The following is a 14,774-nucleotide window of genomic DNA, read 5'->3' as shown; positions in this document are numbered from 1 at the left end:
CAAATTATTTCCTTACAGCTAGAGTAAGGTTTACCTTGGATTTCCCTAAAACAAGGGTCTCTATCTCGATCAAATGTTTTCCAAAAATGATATTGATTTTATTTAAATTTATTTTTAAAATGTTGCTTTCTATCTGGCTGTGCGGCCATGTTGGGTCAGACTCCGCTGTTATCGGACCAACTGCTGCTCAGACTAACTTGCCGGCGGCTGTGATTGCTCTGTGTGGACCTGCAGCAGCAGCTAGCTAGGCTAAGAAGCAGTTGGTCAGATAAGAGTCTGATCAAACATGCCGGACAGCCAGCTAAAATTATTTTGATAAAAATTTTTAATAAATTAACATACATCATTAAATGTAAACAAGAAGTAATAATTTGATGGCAGTTGTTCTTTAAAGTACCTCATAGAATAATTCCCAGCTCACAACAACGCTGTGGAAGGATAGGATGCTGTATAATGCAATTAGCAGGATCGTTAGGAAGTCACTTGATAACTTCACATGAATGCACATACTAGGGTGGGTGCTCGGTGTATGGGATGGTCCTCGGTGTATGGGATGGTCCATGGTGTATGGGATGGTGCGTGGTGAATGGGATGGTGCTCAATGTATGGGATGGTGCATGGGATTGTGCTCGGGGTATGGGATAGTGGTCGGTGTATGGGATGGTGCTCGGTGTATAGGATGGTGCTCGGTGTATGAGATGGTCCTCTGTGTATGGGATGGTGCTCAGTGTATGGGATGGTGCTCAGTGTATGGGATGGTCCGTGGTGTATGGTATGGTGCTCGGTGTATGGGATGGTGCTCGGTGTATGGGATGGTCCTCGGTGTATGGGATGGTGCTCAGTGTATGGGATGGTCCATGGTGTATGGGATGGTGCATGGTGTATGGGATGGTGCTCGGTGTATAGGATGGTGCTCGGTGTATGGGATGGTCCTCTGTGTATGGGATGGTGCTCAGTGTATGGGATGGTGCTCAGTGTATGGGATGGTCCTCGGTGTATGGGATGGTGCTCGGTGTATGAGATGGTGCTCGGTGTATGGGATGGTCCTGGGTGTATGGGATGGTGCTCAGTGTATGAGATGGTCCGTGGTGTATGGGATGGTGCTCGGTGTATGGGATGGTGCTTGGTGTATGGGATGGTGCTGGGATGGTGCTCGATGTATGGGATGGTCTTCAGTGTATGGGATGGTGCTCGGTGTATGAGATGGTGCTCGGTGTATGGGATGGTCCTCGGTGTATGGGATGGTGCTCAGTGTATGGGATGGTCCGTGGTGTATGGGATGGTGCTCGGTGTATGGGATGGTGCTCAGTGTATGGGATGGTCCGTGGTGAATGGGATGGTGCTCAGTGTATGGGATGGTCCGTGGTGAATGGGATGGTGCTCGGTGTATGGGATGATGCTCGATATATGGGATGGTGGTCGGTGTATGGGATGGTGCTCGGTGTATGGAATGATGCTCCGTGTATGGGATGGTGCTCGGTGTATGGGATGGTGCTCGGTGTATGGGATGGTGGTCGGTGTATGGGATGGTGCTCGGTGTATGGGATGGTGCATGGTGTATGGGATGGTGCTCAGTGTATGGGATGGTGCTGGGATGGTGCTCGATGTATGGGATGATGCTCGATGTATGGGATGGTGGTCGGTGTATGGGATGGTGGTCGGTGTATGGGATGGTGCTCAGTGTATGGGATGGTGGTCGGTGTATGGGATGGTGCTCGGTGTATGGGATGGTGCTCGGTGTATGGGATGATACTCGGTGTATGGGATGGTGGTCGGTGTATGGGATGGTGCTCAATGTATGGGATGGTGCTCGGTGTATGGGTTGGTGGTCGGTGTATGGGATGGTGGTCGGTGTATGGTGGTGCTCGGTGTATGGGATGATACTCTGTGTATGAGATGGTGCTCAGTGTATGGGATGGTGCATGGTGTGTGAGATGGTGCTCGGTGTATGGGATGGTGCTCGATGTATGGGATGATACTCAGTGTATGGGATGGTGGTCGGTGTATGGTGGTGCTCGGTGTATGGGATGATACTCTGTGTATGAGATGGTGCTTGGTGTATGGGATGGTGCATGGTGTGTGAGATGGTGCTCGGTGTATGGGATGGTGCTCGATGTATGGGATGATACTCAGTGTATGGGATGGTGCTCGGTGTATGGGATGGTGCAACATAATATAAAAGGATGATATATGAAGATGATAACAATGACAATGCTCTTGTGTGACATGAATTGCAACCATTCCTCCCACAGGGGCAGGAGGAATGTTGTAAAGTGCAGCATGAGTTCACGTTTAAAGCCACTCATGCTGAACATATATATAATATCTGACATATATAGAAATATTATAAGACATTTCAGTCCACATGAGAGCACTCCAGCATGCACCGCAGAATAACTTGCCCTCTGTATGTGCATCATCCCAAGCACCAACCTTCTCCTGTGACTGATTTCCACCTGGATTTAGACATTCAGATCACCAAACCTCTCTTTGGTTTTATCTTTAATCCTGCTACGTCCTAAACTGCACCTCTCCGAATTCCAGATACCACTTCCCCTTGCTACGTCTCAAGCTGTATCACCCTGAGCAAAAAAACTTTTCCTCGCTCTGCAACCTCTTCAACTGCATTTCCATGAACCCAACAACTGTTCTACAACACACAACTTGTCAAGGGGAACCCCAAATATATGGGAAAGCAGAGAGAATGTGCCGGGCTGGTGAATTGGAGGAATAGTTACTGTAGGGGAGAGAGAAGGCCTGGGACACTGTAAAGGATGGGGAACTGCAGAAGGCAGAAGGCAGTTACCGTAATTATTTTATACTACTTAGAAAGTCACCAAATTTTCAGGCAAATATTTTAAAGCATCAGCTCATGGAAATCAAGCAAGTATTGCAAAATAAAATGATGTAAATAGCCAGGTGTAGAAGTATGATTCTTTCCATAATAAAGTAATGCCATTGCTTGCTCAGTTACTGTGTATTGTGTTTGGAGACGTGGGGATGGACTGTTCCATTCAATGATATTATGGATCAGGTTTACATCACGAGGTCGGTGACCGTTTCATATTGACCATTAGATAAAGACTTTACACGAGTCCATTGATCTCTGGCGGGCATGTGGATGGTTCCGCTCTTCATTAGGCAAGATAACTGCGTGTCGGCATATTGGCCAGCTGGAAGTATGCTCTCGTGCCCAAAGTACAGCCTGAGACGAAGGTTATACTGACAGGCGTATTCATTAAATGAAGAATCCAACGTGAATTCCAACTTTTACAGCAGAACTGAGAGCATAGCTTCTATAGTTTCCAGTTTGGCCTGATTTTACATTGTATTTGAAATTCACTTTGAATCCTCACTATAGTGAATAACTCTGTGAGTGTTTAACATCGGTGGTTGGAGAACTATTTGAAGGGCTGTTAAGGGATAATGTTCAGGAAATCATTTTAAACAATAATATCCTTATCTGGAATCAGGTCATGCCAAACTAACATTGCATTCTATGAAGAAGATGGTGTATAATATACATAGTATATAACTTAGTAAATATAGATTGGGGTGACTCAGCGGCTCTGATCTACTTGGACTTTGCTAAAGGCATATGACACAATTCTACACAAAAGGTTCCAAGTAGAAGTGCAACCAGTTGGTTTAGATGAAAAGTCATGTTCATGGATAGAACACTAGTATAAAGATAGAGCACAGAAAGTAATTATAAATGTAAAGCTGTCAAATTATACAAGTGGAGAGCCTCGGGATCTGTCCTGGGTCCACTTCACTTTAATCTGTTATAAATTATATTGAAGACGGCATTGAAAGTCATTTGTTTGTGTGTTTGCAGATTAACAGAGCTAGTTAAGATACAGTATATACTTGAGTATAAGTCGAGTTTTTTAGCACATTTTTTGTGCTGAAAAACCCCCACACGTCTTATACTCGAGTTAATGTCTGTATTATGGCAACTTACATTGCCATAATACAGACCAGGACCGCCGGGCTCATTACAAGCCTGGCGGTCCTGTTGGGGGCTGGCAGGAAGCTGTTACTTACCTTTACAGCAGCTCCTGTCAGCTTCCTTCTCCTCCGTGCAGCTCCTGTGAGCTCCCTTCTCCTCCATGCCGTTCAGCTCCACTGTAAGTCTCGTGAGAGCCGCGAGAGACCAGTTGAGCTGACCGGACCAGAGGAGAGAGAAGGGAGCTGACAGGAGCTGCAGGAAAGGTAAGTTACAGCTTCCTGCCAGCCCCCCCACTGCACTGCCCATCCACTGGACCACCAGGGAATGAGAGCCCCCCCGGCCAGCTAACAAGCAGGGAGGGGGGCCGAAAAAATCCAAATAAATAAAAATCTAAAGAATAATAAAATTAAAATAAAATAATAATAATATTAAAAAAGTAATAATAATATTAAAATAATAATAATAATATTAAAAATAATAATAAAAATGCCCACCCCCCACCAAGGCTCTGCATCACACACACAAACTGCCTTCATACACATACACACACACTGCACTCATACACACACACTGCATTCATACACACACACTGCATTCATACACACACACACTGCACTCACACACACATACAAACTGCATTCATACACACACACACTGCACTCATACACACACACTGCATTCATACACACACACACTGCATTCATACACACACACACACTGCACTCATACACACACACACACTGCATTCATACACACACTGCACTCATACACACACACTGCACTCATACACACACACACACTGCATTCATACACACACACACTGCACTCATACACACACACACTGCATTCATACACACACTGCACTCATACACACACACTGCACTCATACACACACACACACTGCATTCATACACACACACTGCACTCATACACACACACACTGTACTCATACACACACACACTGCACTCATACAAACACACTGCATTATATACACACACACACACTGCATTCACTATATACACACACTGTAAATAAATATTCAATTAATATAATTTTGGGGGGATCTAATTTTATTTAGAAATTTACCAGTAGCTGCTGCATTTCCCACCCTAGTCTTATACTCGAGTCAATAAGTTTTCCCAGTTTTTGTGGGTAAAATTAGGGGTCTCGACTTATATTCGGGTCGACTTATACTCGAGTATATCCGGGTAATACAGTGAACATGATATAACTTTAATCCAGAGGGATGTGGATACATTGTGGGACCAGGCAGGCTAGCTGCAGATGGGATTCAATTCAGGTAAATGTAAAGTCATATATTTTGGAATAAGGAGCCCAAAAGCCACTAATCCATTACATGGGGTAGAGTTAGGTATAACATTAAATGAAAAGGACCTGAAATCAATGATAGTGTGCAATGTCAATATACCAGGATTCTAGGTGTATTCCCTAGTATTCTGATTGGTTCAGTCTGGTGCAGTACCTCATAATGCCACCAGGGCCGGACTGGCCCACCGAGATACCGGGAAATTTCCGGGGGGGCCGCAGCACTTGGGGCCAAGCAGACAGCCCAAATCATCAGGCTAATATCATTTAATTATTTTCCCCTCGGATTGTGCCAGCCTGTGTAACGGTTGCCTCCAGGCTGGCTGGAAGTTGGACCGCAGAAAGGATGCTCCCAGCGCTGACCAAAGGACCATCAGCACTGTAGACACCATAACTACGGCGTAGACACCATAAATACTGCAGACTCCACGAACCGCTGCTGCTGGGCTAGGATCTCGCCGTCTGCTATCCACCCTGGACCTATGACCAGGCTCCAGGTTCCAGTAGGTGAACCTCTTCCTTCTGTAGAGCGAAGCAGGATCAGGAACAAGAGCTCAGTAGCTAAGGGAGTATGAAGAGCATAGCAATCCCTGTAGTGATTATAGATGTCCCCTAAAAACATGAGTCGAGGCTGCAAGTTAGAGGGACAAGTCATTCTGTTTATTGGCACCAAAAGAACCTTCTTTTAGGCAGGATCCCCTTAGATAGGACCACCCACAGGGTGTTACAAAACAACCAATCATACACGTACATTACTGAAAACACACCCCTCTGCCTGTGATATAATTATGTTACACAATGGGTTAACATAATTATCACAAGCAGGAAAAATACAGTTTTTATACGTACACTGTAACTTTAAAAATATACGTCCAATCCGGGCCTACAAGCAGTAAAAAGATACATACATGGGGTGAATATTCAGGAAGTGTACTTTAAAGTTGTATACCGTTGGTACTTGGTACCTACTCGTCTTCACAGATTTCAACCCACACTCCTACCAGATTGTTGGAGATGCGGTAGGGAGTTAGGCTCATTCTCCCACATCTGGTGGGACTGCGAGGAGTTGAAGCCTGTGAAAATAATCTTATCAGAACTGGTAGCTTTTATTTTTGAGATTCAGACTGTGATTAAGCCTCAAATGTTTTTGTTTCATTTGGATCTGCCAAAAAGTAATATAAAATTAAAAATTCTCATGATTCATATTTGTATGGCAATAAAAATAGTTATGGCCAGAAATTGGAGAAATATGGGTGCGCTAAACTGGCACGATATATGTTCACAGATAGAATTTCAACGTAGTATGGAAGCTGGGATAGCTCAAAATAAGATATCCAAAGAGAAATACAATGATGTCTGGGCCCCTTGGGTTAGATACTTTAACTATAAAACTCAAACCCCCCGCTCCCCTATAGATCGCCACTCCTAGGTAGCAGAGAACTGTGTATGGATAAGATGAATAGTATGTAACGTATGACTGTATGATTGTAGATACAGCAGAAAGAGTATATATTCGAAACACGGTCCTATTGTTAAATATGCATAATATCCTACTGTAACGCAACCTACTGTACTGTGTTCCAATTCTATATTTGAAAAGTCGTATGTGAATGAATTTTTTTTTTTAATCGAAAATAAAGATTTATATATAAAAAAAAAAAATATACGTCCAATCTTCATAAAAATTACATATTCAGAATCAGCACAATTTAAATATAAACATAACCAAAATCACACAAATCCCTCCAGTGGATAAAAAGTTACACGGAAGTCCTTTATGACCGACCGCAAGCACATTTTCCTGCACAAAACAGTTCCATAGATTTCGGATGTGCGGCCGGTCAATTTTATGCAGAAAAATGACTAAGTCCCTGTAACGGACCGTTTTGCTCACCAGAGGTTAAAAACCGTTTAAGCGATAATCCCCTTCCAGATAGACAAGCAGCTACTGCTATCACCAATCTCCCGAACTGCAAACTGCACGAATTCACCAACTCCCGAACAAGAGACACACGAACACTGGAAGCAGCCGAACAGGAAAAGCTCTATGAACAGCTTACACTCCTGGCAATCGGCATACAATCAAATTCCCCCCAAGAATGAGACGACACTTCACTTTGAGGGTTAAGCAGGAACTCGTTTACTGGGCTAACTGCCCGGCTTTTATGCAGGTCTCCCACCTGGTGGACACTCCCCTAGGGGACCAGATGGGAAACTGGGAAACATATAGGACACTGACCAATCACAGACATACACCTTTAAATAATCACATAATGCATTAAATCCCTCCTCTCTGGCCTGGAGATAATTGGGAAGTAATCCAATTATCTCCAAGGACAGAGGCAAAACTCCATTACCCACATGGCAGACAAAAAGACAGTAAAAGACATAAAATTACCTACTGATACATTTAGTACATAAAACATATACATTCTACATATCCCCAGATAGCTTACATCTGAGCGCACATTATTACCGAATGGCGCTCAGATCACATACATACAGTTCAATTGCCATGGAGCCAAAGTCTTTCACATAGTCTTTCGTTACCCGAATGGGTTCCATGGCTTAGCTACATATCCAAAGTACCGAATGAGCCGGTGTTCGACCCCATGAGCACGAATAGGAACCAGGGGCGATGGCTCAGTGGTGTTCGCGCAAATAAGTGTCCGTTTTCAGTTCCATAGTTTGAGCGCTGAACATCGCTGGCCGTTCGGGACTTGTAAAATGGCCGCTGTCACGTGTTCGGCAAACGAACAAAGGCCACCCTGCGTTCGTCAATTAAGCTGCGGTTAACAGCAGCTTCTGGGCGGTTAATTGGCGGCACACTCCAGCTCCCAGGTGGTCCATCTTTCGGTAGTTTGGTCGGTAGCTGGAATCTACCCAACACCCCGGCAGAAAGGCACGAATAAGTCTTTCTGCAGGGAAAATAAAAGGTTTAACCTGCAGGGCCATAGTCAAAAGGGAGCAGGCGAGCAACCAGGCTCCTCCAGTGGACAGTGGCGAGGTTGGTTTCGCCACAGTCCCATTCGAATTGCCAAACGGGACTTAGTCTCTGCAGCTGAAAACGTGTGTAGGAGAAGGTAAGGGTCAGCGGTGTTCGGTGAAATGTGTAGCCGATTTCAGTTCCATAGATTTGGCTACACATACCGCTGACCTCGTTCGAATGAACAAAGATGGCCGCCGCCACGTGTTGGTTTGCACGAACGGCGGCCCCCCAGCCTTCGGCAACTTACCTACAGCAGGCTCCCAGCCTGGGAGGTAAATTGCCTGCACACTTCCACTTCTGGGTGGTCCGCCTGTGTGGTACTTGGTTCAGTAAGCCCCATTTACTGAACCAAGTGGGAGAAAACCAGGAACAAGTTATTTTACAGGTCTGGGGACATAGTCTTAAAGGGGCATTGTTCACCAAAGTCACAATATGTCCCCAGACGGTTCTTAAAGGGCCATACACACCCAATAAAAGTCCATAAGTTTTCATGGGCACAATCTCCCAGGGGCCATAGTCATGAGGAAAGAGGCTGGCAAATAGGCCTCTCCACAACCCAGGGAAGCAGGGCAATGTGTCATTTAAAGGGCCAGTTACAAATGGCTGGGGGCTGGTGCGGCGCAATTAGGCTGCTGGAGTGAGACCTGTCAGTCTCCCTTAAAAATTTACATCAATTGCGACTGTATGCCCCGTCCCTGTGTGTAAGCCTGAATGGAAGCTCCACCTCCCGCATGCAAGCTTTGCCCCTACGCACGTTGCTGACCTCACTGGAAGGAAGGGCCACAAAATGGCAACTTCACCTACCAGTGCCAGGTAAGCTTCAGTGTTTGTGTGTGTGTGCCTGCTAGTGAGTGACCATGTGTGTGTATGTGTGTGCCTGCTAGTGTGTGAGCTTGTGTGTGGGTGCCTGCTAGTGAGAGAGCTTGTGTGTGTGTGTGTGTGTGTTTGTGTTCCTGCTAGTGAGTGAGCTTGTGTGTGCCTGCCTGCTAGTGAGGGAGCTTGTGTGTGTGTGTGTGTGTCTGTGTTTGTGCCTGCTATTGAGTGTGTGCACACCTGCTAGTGAGTGAGTTCATGTGTGTGTGCACACCTGCTAGTGAGTGAGCTCATGTGTGTGTGAGCCTGCTAGTGAGTGAGCTTGTGTGTGTGCCTTCTAGTGAGTGAACGTGTGTGTGTGTGTGCGTGTGCCTGCTAGTAAGTGAGCTTGTGTGTGTGTGTCTGCTACTGAGTGAGCTTGTGTATGTGTGGCTGCTAATGAGTGAGCTTGTATGTGTGTGTCATTGAGCTTGTCTATAGTGAGCTTGTATGTGTGTGTCAGTGAGCTTGTCTGTGGTGAGTATGTGTGTGTGTCAGTGAGCTTTTCTGTAGGGAGCATGTGTGTGTCAGTGAGCTTCTCTGTGGTGAGCATTTATGTGTCAGTGAGCTTGTCTGTCATTTGTGTGCCAGTGTGCTAGTGTGTAGTGACATGTGCGTATCACTGTACCTGAGAGATAATTGAGTTATAGTTGTTTTTCACACAATTATCTCTCAGGCACAGAGGATCCTGTGAAGAAAAGCCCTGTATTATTGTATGGGAAACCCCATGTAGGGGTCTGTGCATAAAAGCCGTGTGTGGCCAAAATAAAACCAGTTGACCCCCAGGACTATGTGTCGTCTAGTTGCTGGGGAGAAAGGACTTGGATTATTATACTGCTTATTCAGCTACAAGGAATGAATAGTGGAGATACCTATGTTTGGTATTGGAGCTCCGCTACAGTGGGCTTGTCTGTAGTGAGCGTGTGTGCATCAGTGAGCTTGTCTGTAGTGAGCATGTATCAGTGAGCTTGTCTGTAGGAAACATGTGTGCATCAGTGAGCTTGTCTGTATTGAGCATGTGTGTGTCAGTGAACTTGTCTGTGGTAAGCATGTGTGTGACAGTGAGCTTGTCTTTAGTGAGTTTGTGTGTGTCAGTGAGCTTGTCTGTAGTGAGCATGTATGTGTGTATGTCAGTGAACTTGTCTGTAGTGAGCATGTGTGTAACAGTGAGCTTGTCTGTAGTAAGCTTGTCAGAGTTTGTCTGTATTATGTTTGTGTGTGTATACTGATAAGCTTGTCTGTGTGTGTCAGTGAGATTGTCTGTCAGTGAGAATATTTGTTTGCATCCGTGAGCTTGTGTTTTTATGTCAGAGAGCTTATGTATATCAGTAAGATTGTTTGTTAAAGAGGCTGTGTGTAAGTGAGATTGACTGTGTCTTAGTATGCTTACTGTATAATTAAATGTTTTGGTCTGAAAGGACCAATATTTTATATTAGAAAAAGAAATATAGCGGGTCTAAACCACATGGCGGACGGACGGAAGTGTGAACGTCTAGCTCTAATACCTCACTCCCATCATGCCGAAGTGCCCCACAGACCTGGGCAGCAGAGCGGAGTCCACCAGGGCGCTCTATGGAGGGTACAGTCCTGAGGTGCCTGTGAGGCCTTGTGCCTGTGAGGCCTTGTACTCTTGGAAGTCGGGGAAGGCAGATGATCTCCCGAACCACGAGTCAAGACTTCTACTTTGTGTGCTAAAGCTGCGTTTTACCCCCCATTGGCCCGGCGGGGATCATCCTGGTCCCCACTGGCCTATACACAAGCTACACCCTGCAGCTGCACACAGCTCGCTCCTCAACCACAGCCACTCTGATCAAAATGGCAGATGCGCCATATTCCTGGAAGCGTCACACGCAGTCTGTGCAAACACATCATGATGCTGTAGAGCTGTCCCTGCAGAAATTGGATGAAATCTTCCAGCCATTATGGGACACCCTGGCTGTGAGGCAAGCAGCAAACCTGACAAACCTGACAACTGAAGCGGTCTGGGAAAGTGTCGGACAAGGGGGGCCCAAGGCCACTCTGGGCACAGCTGTTCCTCAAGCACCAGTTGCATCTAAGGCGCACCCACCTGGGCCAATGGCCATCAGGAGATAAACCCCAAAGCATCTGCCACGCAAGCTGAGGAACACCGGCCACTGGCGGCGTTTAAATACCAAGGTTATATGCCTTCCCCACAACGGGGTGGACTTGGACTCAGTGAGGCCCCTAGTCCGTAGCATAATCTCCCTCAGGGCCGTCTTTAATAATGATTGGACCCTGGGCAAGCGTTTGCTTGGATCCCCTGGGCCCTGCCGTCATCGCCCCTCACACCCTGGTATGCAATCACGGCATTCATCCCAATGCAGTGCGGCACTAAAATAGAATGAATTTTATTGGGAAACCCAATTGCAAGATTGGACTAAAGGTAGAACCCCATCTGTCGTGCAACTCCAACAATGCTTTGACAGCTGGGGCTCTACCAATTTCCCATGCTTGCAGGGTTGTATTTAGCACTGTTTCTGTGTTTGAATGTAAGCATGTGTTTGTATGAAGTATGTTTGTGTGAATGTGTTTGTATGTGGTACTGGAGTTTGAATGCAAGTGTGCATTTATGTGTAGTGTTTGTTTTCGAATGCAGGAGTGTGCTTGTATGTAGTGTTGAAGTTTGAATGAAGGGGTGTATTTGTATTTAAAGTTGCAGCTCAGATGCACAGGTACACACTCTGACACACAAGCAGATACACAGATACATACACTGGCTACATACAGATAAGCAGGCACATACACTGACAGACATACTGACACACAGGTACATATATTGACACACACAGACACATACACTGGTAGACGTACTGACAGACACACACAGGCTCATATACAGACATACTGACACACAGGCACATATACAGACATACTGACACACACACTGATCAACATACTGACACACATACACTGACAGAAATACTGACACCCACACACAGGCACATACACTGACCGAGATACTGACACACACACACACACACTGACAGACACACTGACACCCACATACACTGAGAAATACTGAAACACATACAGGCACATATACTGACACACACAGACTGATATACTGACAGACACACAAACACACACACACACACACACAGAAACTGACACATGCATGCACATGCACTGACAGACATACTGACACACACACATAGACATGCTGACACACACACAGACAGACATACTGACACACACACAGATATATTGACACACACACAGACATACTGACACACACAGATATATTGACACACAGACAAACAGACATACTGACACACAGACAAACAGACATACTGACACATAGACAAACAGACATATACCAACACACACACAGATATATTGACACACAGACAAACAGACATACTGACACACAGACATACTGACACACACACAGATATATTGACACACAGACAAACAGACATACTGACACACACACAGATATATTGACACACAGACAAACAGACATACTGACACACTTACAGACATACTGACACACACACAAACAGACATACTGACACACAGACAAACATACATACTGACACACACACAGATATATTGACACACAGACAAACAGACATACTGACACACACACAGACATACTGACACACACACAAACAGACATACTGACACACACACAAACAGACATACTGATACACAGACAAACAGACATACTGACACACATGTAAAATGTAAATTTTTAAACCCACCCTCCAGTTTCCTACCTTTTGCTGGAGGGTGGATTCCCTGGGGTCCAGTGTGGTGCCTGAGGATGATGGGAGTGAGGATCCCCCATCCTCACTGCAGCCTCGTCCTCTCTCCCTCGCGACTCCTCCTGCCACCTTCCATGCAGCTCCTCTCTTTATGGGAGGAAGTGAGTTGCGGCTGTCACTTCCTCCCAGCCGGCTGCCGGAAAGCAAGGGGCCCAGTCGCAGTGTTAAACGGAAACAGCGCCCGACCGGGCCCCTGCTGATACAAACTTAGGTGACCCTAAGTGCATGGGCCACCCGGTGGGACGGGGAAGAAAGAAATTGATGAGGGCAGCGGGGCCCACGGGGCAGGTGCCTCGGGCCCCCCAAGAGAAACTGGGCCCGGGGCAGCTGCCCCATTTGCCCCGCGTTAAAGACAGCCTTGATCTCCCTTATGCTATTATGGGTGGCATATTGACCCCCATAGAGTGTGGGGGGGGCATGGGGGGCTAACGAAGTGTCGGGGAGCACTGCTCCCTGACGCTTCTATGTTTACATATTACAAGGAGGGAGCTGCGCGCCGGTAGCTCCCTTCTTGTAATAAACTAAACTAAACGAACAAACAAACTAACACTGATATTCAGTGTTTGTTTGTTCGTCTGACATTTCTGTTCATTCATTCGTCTTTCTGACAAATGAATGGATGAAATTCACGTTCGCATGCCCAAGTGTTTAACTGGGCATGTGCGGAAATCTCACAGCGCTATCTAGTGTGGGCAGATGACGTGTCCCACAGGGACTTCATCTACCCACACAAAGATGGCGGCGCCCTGAACCTAGATCCGGACACAAAATAAAGATAAAAAAATAGGAAATATAAGGGGCTTAGGGGCATTTGGGGGTGAATACAGTTAGATGTAGTGGAGTCGGGAGGGGGTTTAAAAACGTGATTCGGCCATGACAGTGCCGCTTTAAAGGATAGGATTGTTGAACATCCAACATCACATGGATTTCAAGATCAGAGACAACATGGGTTTACTTCAGGGAGATCATGCCAAACTAATCTTATTGATTTTTTTGATTTGGTAACTAAAATTATAGATCAGGGTGGTGCAGTAGACATTGCTTACCTAGATTTCAGTAAGGCTTTTGACACTGTTGCACATAGAAGGCTTATCAATAAACTGCAATCTTTGAGTTTGGATTCCAATATTGTTGAATGGGTAAGGCAGTGGCTGAGTGACAGGCAACAGAGGGTTATTGTTAAAGGAACACTATAGTCACCTAAATGACTTTAGCTAAATAAAGCAGTTTTAGAGTATAGATCATTCCCCTGCAATTTCACTGCTCAATTCACTGTCATTTAGGAGTTAAATCACTTTGTTTATGTTTATGCAGCCCTAGCCACGCCTCACCTGGCTATGATTGACAGAGCCTGCATGAAAAAAAAAACTGGTTTCACTTTCAAACAGATGTAATTTACCTTAAATAATTGTATCTCAATCTCTAAATTGAACTTTAATTACATACAGGAGGCTCTTGCAGGGTCTAGCAAGCTATTAACATAGCAGGGGATAAGAAAATCTTAATTAAATAGGGCTCTCTTTACAGGAAGTGTTTATGGAAGGCTGTGCAAGTCACATGCGGAGGTGTGACTAGGGTTCATAAACAAAGGGATTTAACTCCTAAATGGCAGAGGATTGAGTAGTGAGGCTGCAGGGGCATGTTCTATACACCAAAACTGCTTCATTAAGCTAAAGTTGTTCAGGTGACTATAGTGTCCCTTTAATGGAGTATATTCGGAGCTTGGGCTTGTCACCAGTGGGGTACCTCAGGGATCTGTACTTGGACTCATTCTCTTTAATATTTTTATTAGTGATATTGCAGAAGGTCTTAATGGTAAGGTGTGTCTTTTTGCGGATGATACTAAGATATGTAACAGGGTTGATG

This window comes from Pelobates fuscus, chromosome 3 (genome assembly GCF_036172605.1).
Source record: "Pelobates fuscus isolate aPelFus1 chromosome 3, aPelFus1.pri, whole genome shotgun sequence".
In the NCBI taxonomy this organism is placed as follows: Eukaryota; Metazoa; Chordata; class Amphibia; order Anura; family Pelobatidae; genus Pelobates; species Pelobates fuscus.
Note: the sequence above shows the minus strand (reverse complement) of the source record.